Here is a 12,099-nt window from a genome sequence, read left to right as displayed (position 1 = left end):
CAGTGAAGTCCATTTGCTTCCATGGGGTTTGGATCATGTTCTTCCTAGGCCTTTGTCATCTTAGTCTTCCTTTCCAAAATGCAGCTCTGTATGGTCCAGACAGGTGCTCTATGATTTCTGCATCCCAAATAGCAAGTATCTGCTTCCAGATCTGAAGTGTTACAAAACAAGGGAGCCCAGTTCTGGAGAGGAATTTCTTTTTATGCCCCACACAATTAGGATGCCAATGGTTTTATACCCTGAACAAAGTAATTAGGTCTATAAAGGAATGAATCATTACCCCAGCTTCTCAATACTTTTCATAAAATTTATGTTTGTTTTTGACAAACATGTTTTATGGATAATTGTAAAATGTCTATGAGTAGCAGCTACAGAGCTTGCAACAGCAAAGAATTTAGTCACTGCTACCCCTGGAGTGCTAATGAGGTAAAAATGTGCTGAATGTTCATACTTTCGTTGAAATACACCTATTATGCTTGCTACAGGTGCACAATGCTAATTTGGTTTTTGGGCAAACTGTGCTAGATTTGCATAATTTTAACATCCTGAAACCTGCAAACATCAAGAAAATCTGTGTGTTTCTCTGCCTGTAGCATTAAGTCATCGAATGCCTAAGAATCAATATAAGCTCTCAGAACCAGGAGGGAAGCCCTGCTGGAGTCCTGCGTTAGCTAAATTATAGGATCAAAGCCTTGAGGTATGCTAGCCCAGATCTTTTGTCTATAACCAATATAACCTTGGTAATTTCACTGTCTGCAGGACAAGAACAATTTTTTTCTGACCCAGCAATACTTTAAAATTTGCGATTACTAATGATCCATCCACTTGGAAGACATTGCTATATGCTTATCTGATAAATACAGAACTCAAGCTAAACAATATCTTGTGGGCAGGTTGTGGAGTAATTTCTAGCTTCCAATTTGCTTTATCAATAATTAATTGTGATCCAGCCTATAAAACTTTAAAATAAAAGCATGGCATTTTTTATTAATTCATCTTTTTATAATTTGTCAAGTTAAATGCTTCTGTGTATGTTGAAATAACTTGAAATAAACATAATCAGTAGATGAAGACACCTTTCCAATGTTCACTACAGCCAAAGAAGTTTGCTGCTGAGAGGATATATAAGGAACACAGTGTAAAATAATGTGGAGAAAACATGAGTACACATCACTGAAACAGCACATTGCATCCATGACAATAGGGTAATATTAGTAGAAAATAGCTACTAATTAGTACCCACAGTCCAATCTGGTTCTTTAAAACCTTCTTCAGATTATCATGGGTTGTTCAGTTTGGGGTACCTGGCTACATAACGAGAGAATTTTGTCTTCATCCAGCAAAACAGGAATTTACCAAATACATGAGAGAGAACTTGAATCAGTTGTTAAAAATATTCAGTATCTTGACCTTTTCTCCTGCCACTATGTAAGCCTCTGTGAAATCTCTGTTTTTACTACTGCTTTTGGTAGCTATGGTATTTTTGCACAAATGTACAGCTAAATCAAAAGCACTAGTCGGCAAAGGCCATGGTCACAAAATGGCTGGAAAGAATCACAGAGAAAGAGCAAGAGTAAAAAATAACTTTATCTATTGAACACAGCAGAGGAAAGCAAACAATTGAAAGAGCAACAGGAAAAACAGACTATGGATCAAAGATTACATGAGCAAACACTAATTTGGCACTATTAAAAGCACAAATGCAATTTACATCCTGACATCAGAGAAATGTATTTTTCAGAAAGAGACAAAAACCTTCCAGATCCTATGGAAAAGTTAGAATATTCAAATGGGGTAGAAGGAGTAGTTTCCTGGGCTGAGAAAACAGGCTGTCCTGGGTTCTGGCATTTTTTGGTATTTGTCAGTGGCACTAGAAAGAACAATGGAGCTAGAGACTAAGTGTTTGAATGCTGCTAAGAATTTGTTTATGGCAAGTGCATTAACATCTTCAACACTGGTTGCCTGGAAGGTCAGACCAGAAGCATCGTTAGCATTGTATAAGAAAAGCAATATATAGCATTGCCTAGTCTGAATCATAAAGTGACCAGGTTGGTGCTGAACAGAAGGGAAATAATATCATTATAAAAACTTTTGCTACTTTTCCCCTCCAACAAGACTACAGGAACAACATTCATTTATGGCAGTGGAAGATTTATCCTTTCCAGACAAATTTGCACCATGGAATCAGCCACAAAAATTCCTGCTGCACCACAGACCATGTGCATCAACGAGGCACAGGAGAAGAGGCTGTCAGCAGTCAGGGACAGTTCTCCCAATAGCTCCAATCTACTCTCACAGTATTTCTGACCTTGGCATGATCATAATACAACTAAATGCAGACGTTTCTGATTTTGGCAAGGGTTTGCTCTGTCTCCACCATACTGTCTGAGTAGTCAACTTTCTGTCGTCTTTGCTCCTTAGGGCTGGTGTAAACTCATAAGGTGCCCAAGTATTTACAAATTGTCCTACATCTCTTTATCTCTTTTTTGACCCCAGCCAAAATGCTCCATCATCAAGCAATTTTGATTTGTTTCCTTGTACCTAGTTCCAGCTTGCCCTTTAATTATTTTTGTTTACTTCTTGCTCATCACCCTTCTTTTGCCCTCTTCTTTATGTCCAACAACCCTTGCTTTTTTAACTTTGCTTGCTTTTTTTTTTCTTACAACTTCACGTGCAGTGACTGCATCCCCAACCTGTCCTCTTTGCTGCCTTCCAAACTGTCTTTCATTCAGGCCCTTGTCTCATTCCTGCTTGCCTTCTCTAGTACGTTCTTTTGCACTGTGTTACAAACACCTGAACTATTAGGAAGTAATGATAACACTAAGGACTCTCAAGACAGATTGTGGGGACTAAACAAAAATAAACTGAATGATGCTTTTAAACTAATGGTAATTAATATTCCAATTTCTGGAAAGGGCAACCCTCACTTCCCTTAGTGAAAGGTTTTTTGAACTAGGCAACCCAACAATAAAGCTTCCCTGAAGTGTAAAAATACTAGCCATCTGGCACACTGCAGTATTCCCTTAGTGAATCTCTTCAGCAGGTGCATCATTTATGGTTTAAACACTGATGATCTCAGCTACCTATCTGCAGCTTCATACCACAAATATTCCTCTGCTTTGATGCCTTAGTAATTCTCACCAACATTAATGATTATAGCAATTTTTGAATCAGAGTATATCTTCTGATTACTAGGAAATTATACCCTTATGAAAAATAATATATTTTTAGTATACTTAGCACACTTTTAGTACAGCTAAGTATCTGTAGAATACTTGAATTATAGCAAGTATACTCATTTTTCATAAGTGTAGAGTGACACATTATAAAACAAATTATTATAATCAGAGATTTTCTTGATGCTGTCAAAGGGCTTGATTCAAAATGGGACAAGTTCTTCCTAGTACCCTCAGCCTGCATTAGCGGTTAGTGGGAGCTGAGGGCACTCAGCACCTTCAAGGGAAGTTCCCGTGTAAGACCCAATCCTGCAGCTGTGCAAGATGCAATTTCTTTGATTGCTTCTGCTAATTTGCATACTACGTCTATGATTTGGGCACACTGATAAATTACACTAGAATATCCTGTTGTTCTTCCAGCCTTACAGGCTTGCTATATATTGTTTTTCAATTTGCGAGGTCTTTTGAAAAAAGCTTGGTTTTTAGTCAAAGCCACACACTACAGACACTGCCCAGAAACTCTCCTAACACACAGGGGTCCTGAACACACTGGCATATCTGGCATTGTGATCCTAGCAAAGAGGATGAGGAAGGTGGTGACTAATAGATTTCATGGAAATTTATACAAATGACACACAAATAGCACTTATATAAATTACATATAAATATCATCAGTTACATGAGTAGGAATTCAGTGAGATTTTAAAAGGAATATGGGAAATTATATGAGCAACATTTATAAAAGACTGTTAAAAGTTAAGAGTTTTGAAATAAATATTAAGCAAAATACTTTAGTGTTTAAAATAATATCTGTTGGAAATTGCAACAAAATATTAATCCCACATCTGCATACAGTGGGATTTCTTACACAATTCTGCCAAGCAAGTGATTCCACAGACAGTTATGGGATGACATGAGCTTCAGAGTTCTTTTGGTGACTGTTGTCCACTCAATGACAACAGGCAAGAGTTTGTTGTCTTCAATTCCCCTTCTTATCTAAAGGATTGCCTATACTGTGCTGCTTAAAAACTGTTTTAAGACATTAGAAAGCAAACATTTGAACTAAAGAAGAGACTTAGCTATTTTGAATTTTAGTTCCTCATATTCTTGCAATCAAAGGCATTTAGTTGTGCAGTAGTTATGTGTATTATTCTTAAACTCAAATCTGCAAGGGTGGCCTTCAATTATATCTGCTACATGCATAAATATTTGGCATATGTTATGTCATGTTACCACATAAAGATTCACAGAAAACAATCACTTTTTTTGAGATATGAACACAGGGACTTCTTTTGAGATTACTAAGATTATTAATATGAAATTTATCTTACAATGTTAAGAAATCACGGTATCGATGTTCATATCAATCCTACCAAACTCTTCTATAAAGAAAATCGTACAACAGCCTTCATATTAACTGAGTTGATACCAAACCAAATGTGCTTTGGAAGCCAGCTGATTTAACAGTTCCCTGTTTCACCGTGCTTTGCCCAGTTGACTGATACAGGCTGCCAAATCCAAACATATACATTGAGAAGGACATTTTGCACCACTTTGACTTTCTTCATGGAGCTTCAGTGAGAAAACCATTGCTATTTGTGTCATATCATAATCCCTTCCAAAACCCATTGAAGATTCATCAACAGGGCTAGCTGATAAATGACTTTCTGTACAGCTCAGAAGAGTTAATATGGAGTCTTTCATTATAGATTTCTCCTGGTGATGCCTACTGCTGTGCCCATCAGTCAAGCCTTGTGCACAACAGGAGTTAGAACCAGTACGTGTGAAAGCATACTGTATCTTCAGCTCTGAGACTCAGAGCCATCAAACTAGAGGATTTTGTCACTAATGATTCTTTTTAAATGCACTTTAAGGGTTTTTGTGGTCTTGGAAGCTCCTGTACTTGTTACACTACATTTTCCTCTATGATGATTATGTTGTAAGAATACAATTATCTTCACACTCATCAAGTTCTCCTCTCATTTAATGAAGAAAATGCACAGGTTGGATATACAACTTCTAATGTGTAATAAACCTTTTAATTCAATGTCTCACACAAGTTTCATATACATAGATACCTTCTATATTTAGGCTTTGAACTGTTAAAGAGGTCTGGTTTTCTTAGAGCTTTAAGCAACACCCTGCAAGTTACCAAGCCAAAAAAATGGCGTCTACATTAATCTCTGAATCATCCCAAGATTTTAATCTTGGCTACCAAATGGAGATCTTCAGCAAGATGCTACTTATTACTGTTGAATTCTCTTGAACATGTTTCATGTTAAGTTTTCAATATTACAGTAAATACAAGGAAGCAGTTATGTCCAAGATAAAACATGTGCAAGCTTTGAAATGGTTTGTGGTCAGCTGAGATTTTGAATTTACCAAGGATCCAGAAATATCTTCTGATCCTCAGGTATGCCTATGTGTTTTCTGATCATGTTTGCTTTCTTTGGACAAAACTACTTTTGGAGCTCAAAAGCCACCTAGAACTATATGAATCTCCAATCTTCTTTTCATGACTAGAATATTATATCACTAAACATAGCTGATACCTTCTGAAATAGCAGAAGACTTGGAAATATCACTAAATGGCAGTACTGGGTATAAGGTCAATAAACGTTTTAAATCCTCCTAAGTATGCTCCTCTGCTTTATTATTTATGCATTCAGAATTGGTTTTAAGCAGGTTTTTAACAACTTAATCCTCCAAAGTTAGTTATAAGCTAGCTCCAAAAATGCATTATCTAGAGAAACTATCAATTCCAACCCACATGTAGTTAGTTGCTTCTCAGTTCTATTTTCTGAATTCAGACATAAGTCTCAAATACCTCCAGTACTGTATTTAGTTATTTGTTGCAATTCATTTTGTTGAACCATACAGTTTCGTCTCTCTCTTTTACTTCAAGATCTTCAAGTACTTAAAAATTTTCTTCAATTAGTTTGAATTGAGCAAGTGATGACCTATGTAATGTGCTTTCTTCTGAGATAGGTATCTTTTAATTTCTTACTTTAGTTTTACCCATACTCTCTTCACCCACATCTGAGATTACCCAGTAATATGGCAGTTAACAAGCAGAAATTATACCTTTCTTTCTCCATATTTCTTTAAACATCACTGGCTGTAGGCAGATACAATTACAAACCACTCTGTTAGTTCTGCTATACATCTATGTCGTTCTGTCTGTTCTTCACTCACGGCCAAGTTCAAAAGGTATTACTGAATTGTTCAAAAAGTGTTAGGGCCTGTACTCTAAAAAAACTTGTATTCAAACAAGCAAAGGATCAGCTTTCTAGTGGGTCTGGAGCTCTTTGCAAAGATTTGGTTTGGTATAGAAGGATTACTCATGATAACTCTGAACAAGGGAAAGAAGTCAGGCATATGTGGAGTGATTATAACAGAATAGAGCTTTGAAACATCCCAGAAATCTAACCACCCCATTATTGAACATTACCCTGGACCACTTCAGCAAAAAAATTACAGTTTTTCCCTCTTTCATATCTTTAAAACAATTCCTTCTGTCTCTGTCCCAGAAATAACTTTCTCCCTTCCCATATCTTTCTCATACCTGCACAGATAACCAGTGCTCTCTGGAAGCACCTTTAGTTTGATTTTAATTGTGTTTTTTTTCTCAGCAGAATCATTTGTATTTCTTCTGTACCTCTTTGACTGGTTACTTCCTTTTTTATTAGCTTTGACAGCCATGCCAATTGCATGTGCGTGCCTCTGAGATGGCTCCAGCATTCACTTCATCTTGCCAACAAATCTCTTATTTAAAATTACAACTGTTGGACAATTTCACATATGTACTTTTTAATGACTCAAAGGCACTTTGTTCTGACAATATACATCCCTCCAAAAGGTCTCAGACTTGCAAGTTGGATAATGTAGTGCATTCCCTCTGACAGAAAATATGATTGGTTTGTTTCCAAGAATATCATTGCTGCTTTTATCTCTTTACTTTTCAAAATCTATAAATACTTTGGTATAACACAGAACATTAATTTATGCAGAAGAAAGTCAGGTTTCTGTAAGGCCATGAGCTTCTTACAAGATATTCCATATATTTATCAAGCTGAAAGGCCTACAAAGAGGGAAGGTTTGGAAATCACTTTTTTTTTTTCTTGTCTTTTTTTTTGTGCTGCTTCAGAATGAATCAACTATGACACCATATGCTGCAACAATGGCTGAGAATGACAAAAGTAATACCTTATTCTAAAACTCAACCAAAAACCATCATTAAATTAAAGACATTTTATTCTCCCTAAATCTCCCTGTATCTTTCTGGATCACTTAACGTCTCATTGATTTATTTCTATGGAGGCTCTTCCCAACCCTCTTCTCACTGTGGCAGGCTTCTTCCTACAGATTTGGAGAAACATGAACATCCTCTGGCTACTGCTGGAATAAGTGAGCTCTCCCTCAGTTTGAAGGTGGAAGAATCCTCCACATGTGCTGGCACCTCCACCATGCCAGCACATCCAGTGTGGACTGGGCTTTGGCTTTGACACTTCCCATCAAAGTGCATAAAAACCTTTACCAGGTGTTTACCATAAGTATAATAAAAATAAGGCCACAGTTAGAAAACGCTACTTTTTACATTACATGTATACACACACACTAAATACTAGCTTCTACCAGGTTACAATTTTGCTCCTTTGAAAATGTGTATCACTTGTCATATTGCAGCCTACAATTTATACACTTTTCATCACAGAAGAGATATTTGCTCCTTGCTCTGTTTGCACGGGTCAAGTTACTAGAATTGTTGAGAGAAATTCTCGCTTTATTTGACTATAGCTGGATATGGATATCATCTGGCTGAAAAAAAGGGATGTCTTATTATGCTGTAAGTACTGAAGATACCTTACATACCTAGCAAGCTTTTATTCTCATTACTTAACATGTTGCTTGGTTACCTCATCAAACTTGTCATCTGTGAGGAAGCCTGTTTCATTTAAAAAAAAATCATAAGGCTAACTTCTCTGGGACTGTGGTGGGAAGACGGACTTTTGTTTTTTAACACTTATTTCTGAAGTTTCAGTTTGAAACTACGTTGTTATGTTCATACCCTGGACAGCAGAAAGTATGGATGCACAGACCATTCTCAGAAAGTTCTGGGATATCCAATGCTGGAGTGCTCTTGTGACTCTTAGTGTGATAAACATCACTATATTTCCAAAAGATGCCAGGACCTTGGCTAAGGCTACATGCAAATCACTTACAATCAATTAATCACCTTTCTGTAGGCCACTAAGTAAAAAGTTAGGCCAATTGACAGACAAAAGTAAGTATGTTTGGCACGATCAAATACTTTCCATGCAGCTAAAACAAATCATCTTAAGAAGCTTTCAATTTCTCTAATAATTTGCGACCATTGGGAGGCAACATACAGTCTGAAAGGTTTAACACGACACCCGAAAGCAGCCAGGCATTCCCAAACACTTCTGTGGTTGTAGATCTAGTCCTTGGACGTGCTCTGGTCACAGGTCTGTATGTCTGTTTTCCCACAGGCTGGTTGGAATCCAGCAAGCTTTGGTTCTAGGGAAAAAATAACAACACCATTAAAAAACAAAATAAAACAAACCAACAACCAACCAACAACAAAACTAAATCAAAAAACCCACATCAAAACAAAACCCCCATGCAAACAAAGAAGAGGTTTAGCTGGGGAGCTGGTAGAGGTGCCTACAGTCCCTTGCGGTGTTTCACCATCTCTCATCCCCTGCAGATGTGGCTTCCGAGCAAGCCCCCCATCCGTCGGACGGCAGCAACGTGCCCGCCCAGCAGCCCCCGGCCTCGCTCACCCAAGGCGCCGGGGTTTGCGCCCCGGCCCAGCGCTGCCCTCAGCGGCTCCCCTCCCCATCCCGGTCTCTCCGGGCGCGGCCTCCCACCGGCAGCGGCGGAGGTGGCCCCGCCCAGCGCTGCCCCGCTGCGGCGGCGAGGCCCGGGGTAGGGGAGAGCCGCGGGGCCGGGCGGGGCCGGGCGGGGCCGGGCGGGGCCGGGCGGGGTGGGGCCGGGCGGGGCGGGGGGCTGCAGCGCGCGCGGCACCGCCCCCGGCGGGCAGACGGGCGCGGCGGCGTCACGCGGCGGCGCCGCCCCCCCCCCGCTCCCAGCGGCACCGCCCCCGCCCGCCGCCGCCGCCGCCGCGCACCCGCAGCAGCGCCCGCTCCGTCGGCGAGCGGCAGAGGCAGCCCCGGCAGCCGCCCCGGCCCCGGCCCGCCGCACCCCGCGCAGGTAAGGCGGCCCCGCAGCGCGGGCAGAGCGGAGCCGCGGAGGACGAGCCCCGCTTTGCCGCGGCGGAGCCGGTGGCGGAGGAGGAGAAGGAGGAGGAGGAAGAGGAGGAGGAGGAGGAGGAGGAGGAGGAGGAGGAGGAGGAGGCGGCGCGAGAGGCTGGTGGGTTTGCGTGCGGCGTTGTGGAGAGGTAGATGGCGAGGAGAGGAGATGGTGGAGCGGAGGTAGAAGTTAAAGGTTGGATGCGGTAATTTATTATCCCTTGCAAAGGGGGGAGGAGGAAGGGAGAGGGGGGTCTGGGGGACTTAAGGAATAAAATCAATCTGCTGCATGTTTTCCCTGGCGTGAGCCGCCTTGGGGAAACGCGAAGCCGGGGCAGCGGTGGGAATGAATATCGCTATATTATTGTTATTTATCGGCGGCGGTCTGCAAGAGGCGAGGGGTTCGTGCACGAAGTGCATTGGTAATTTGGGACATTTTCTATTGTGAGTCTGAAGAAAGAGGGCACCCGGCTTCCTCGATATGTGTTTGAAACTGTTCGGGTTCCTGCTGATGGTATGCATTTTTGAAGGGGTAGAAATTATATCAGAAGCATATTAAAATAAATACATCTGCAGGCTGGGAGGGTAGCAAAATCGATCATTCCAGCCGCTTAGGAAAGAATTTGATTCTAGAAATTACGTAGAAATGAAAGGAAAAGATTAATGATGCTGTTAAGTCCGCTTTTGAATTAGAGCGCTTCTCCCTTTGGCTGCAGCAAGGTTGTTTTTCAGATCCTTTTATTCCATCCGGTAATTTGCGAACTCTCTGGTCTTCCCCGCACCCAGAGACAAAGCTGTGTATTTTATACAATAAGGATTCTGCCAAGGACTGTGCATGCCAACCGACCTGGCATTTATTAAGGAATTATTGACCTATGGGTGTCTCTCTCCCTCTTTTTCTAATTTGAAAAGGCTCAATCGGGGCACCTGTGACTAAATCATAATTTCTGAAGAAAAAAAATGATTGTGGAGGGGCGGGGGAAGCATATTAATTCACCGGTGAGGCACCGAATGCAATAACTGCGTTTATGTTGGTTTGTGTATATTTCTCGCCACGTACGTGTGTGTACATATATACACATTTCTGGGGGGGATGTCTGGTACTTAAGAGCCCATATGAGTTATATATGTTAATAAATTGTCCCCTTCTGAGAATGAAAGTGTCCCTCTGCTTTGGAAATGACTAGACAAGACTGTGCTGTTTATTGACAGAGTGTGAATTATATCGGCAGTAATAAATAAGCAATTGTTGGGGATTATTTTTTTCCTTGGGTCTTTCTGCTTTCTTTTTCAACCTTCCCATTTTTTCTTTCATTTTTCTTATTTTCCTTTTTTCTCTCTCTTTTTTCTTTCTCTTTCCCCTCTTGCTGCTGCTCTGTGTGTGTGAGCGAGGGGAAGGCGGGCGCCGCAGCCGGCGGCAGGCAGCGAGCAGGGATGCTCTCGGGGTGGGATCCCCGCGCGGCGGCTCTCCGCGGACACCTGTAGGGATCGCTCTGGCACGCACGGCGGGCGCGCACACTCACACGCACATACTCACACGCGCGTCCGTGCCCGGCTTCCCCCCGCCAGGCACCCTCCGCGGGCTCCTGGCACCCTCCCGCCCCTGCGCCCCACGCACCGCGGCGCTCCTCGCCACTGGCAGAACCCTGCCCGCCTTCCCCCGCTGCGCTCCCGCGCAAGGACTACCGCCCCCCCTCCCCCCGCCCGTGCACCTTGCGCCCCTCAGCGCGGCCCCCGCGCCCCCATCCACCCCTTCTCCCCGCGGCACCTCCCGCGTTTCCTCCCTCCCCACCGCTTCTCCCGAGGAGCGCAGTGACCAGCCCAGCCCCAGCTCCCCGGTAACCCTCGTGAACGTACACGCACGCCCCGCGCCCCCTCCCCACTCATCCTTTCCCTGCACAGTGACGGGCAGCCCTCCCGCCCGCGGCCCTCACCCACGCACCCCGGACCCTCCCCTGCGCGCACACACGCTCCTCCAAGTCCTTTCTCTCGCCGTGTCTCACACCGCCACCCAGCACCCCCCTCCCCCCGCACTCCAAATCCGCTCTCTCACTTTCCCCCTTCCCCTACGCCGCAGCGGAGCCCCGCACCGCCCCTCCCCGCGCTTCGGTGCACCCACACGGGCTCCCACTCCTGCGCACGGGGGCTCCCACTCGAGCCCAGCTCCCCACGCGTGCAGAGGCCGCGGGGCGGGACCCCTGGGCGCGGGGACCGGGCCGCCGCCGCCCCGTCGGGCCGCGGAGGGCGGAGCTGTTCCGGGTGCTGAAGCCGGCGCGGCGGCGCGGCGCGGCTCGGCGCGGTGCCGCAAGCGAGCGTCGCCCCTGCCAGCAACCACCCCCGTACCCCAAAAAAGCGCTATTTCGGAGCGGGGTTGCCGGGTCCGGAGGAGCGGGGCTGGGCCGGGGGCTCCCGCCACGAGCCCTCCCGGACACCGCGCTTTGCGGAGGAGCTGTCGGTAATCCCTCGGCTGGGAGCGGCATTGCGAGAGGTGGCTCCTGCTGGGGGGGCAGGGCGGGCGCTGGGTGTGTGTGCGGGGGGGAACCCGGGGGCTCTCTGCTGCCCGACGCTGGTTGGGCACGGCTGGCCTCTGCCCGCTAAGTTTGGGGGTTCTCCTTGCCTTCCTTTTGCTGCTCTTGCCCACCTCGCGTGTG

At 44.1% G+C, this 12,099-nt stretch overlaps 1 protein-coding gene across 22 annotated transcripts in view; it reads left to right on the top strand.

Moving 5' to 3' along the window:
* Positions 1-9,301: 9,301 nt before the first annotated feature.
* The window catches only part of NRXN1 (neurexin 1), a 726,568-nt gene continuing 723,770 nt past the window's right edge, over positions 9,302-12,099 (top strand). For 20 of the 22 annotated variants that reach the window (XM_064446475.1, XM_064446474.1, XM_064446472.1 and 17 more), the window contains exon 1: positions 9,556-9,644. The gene's annotated coding sequence lies outside the window, so the exon portion shown is untranslated. Of the gene's footprint in view, positions 9,411-9,555; positions 9,655-12,099 lie in introns of those variants that run through there. The other 2 variants (XM_064446453.1, XM_064446454.1) reach the window with 2 other exon arrangements.

The sequence above is a fragment of the Phalacrocorax carbo genome, chromosome 3, assembly GCF_963921805.1.
Source record: "Phalacrocorax carbo chromosome 3, bPhaCar2.1, whole genome shotgun sequence".
Classification (NCBI taxonomy): domain Eukaryota; kingdom Metazoa; phylum Chordata; class Aves; order Suliformes; family Phalacrocoracidae; genus Phalacrocorax; species Phalacrocorax carbo.
The sequence above is the reverse complement of the archived record's forward strand: the minus strand, read 5'-3'. Positions and strand labels throughout refer to the sequence as shown.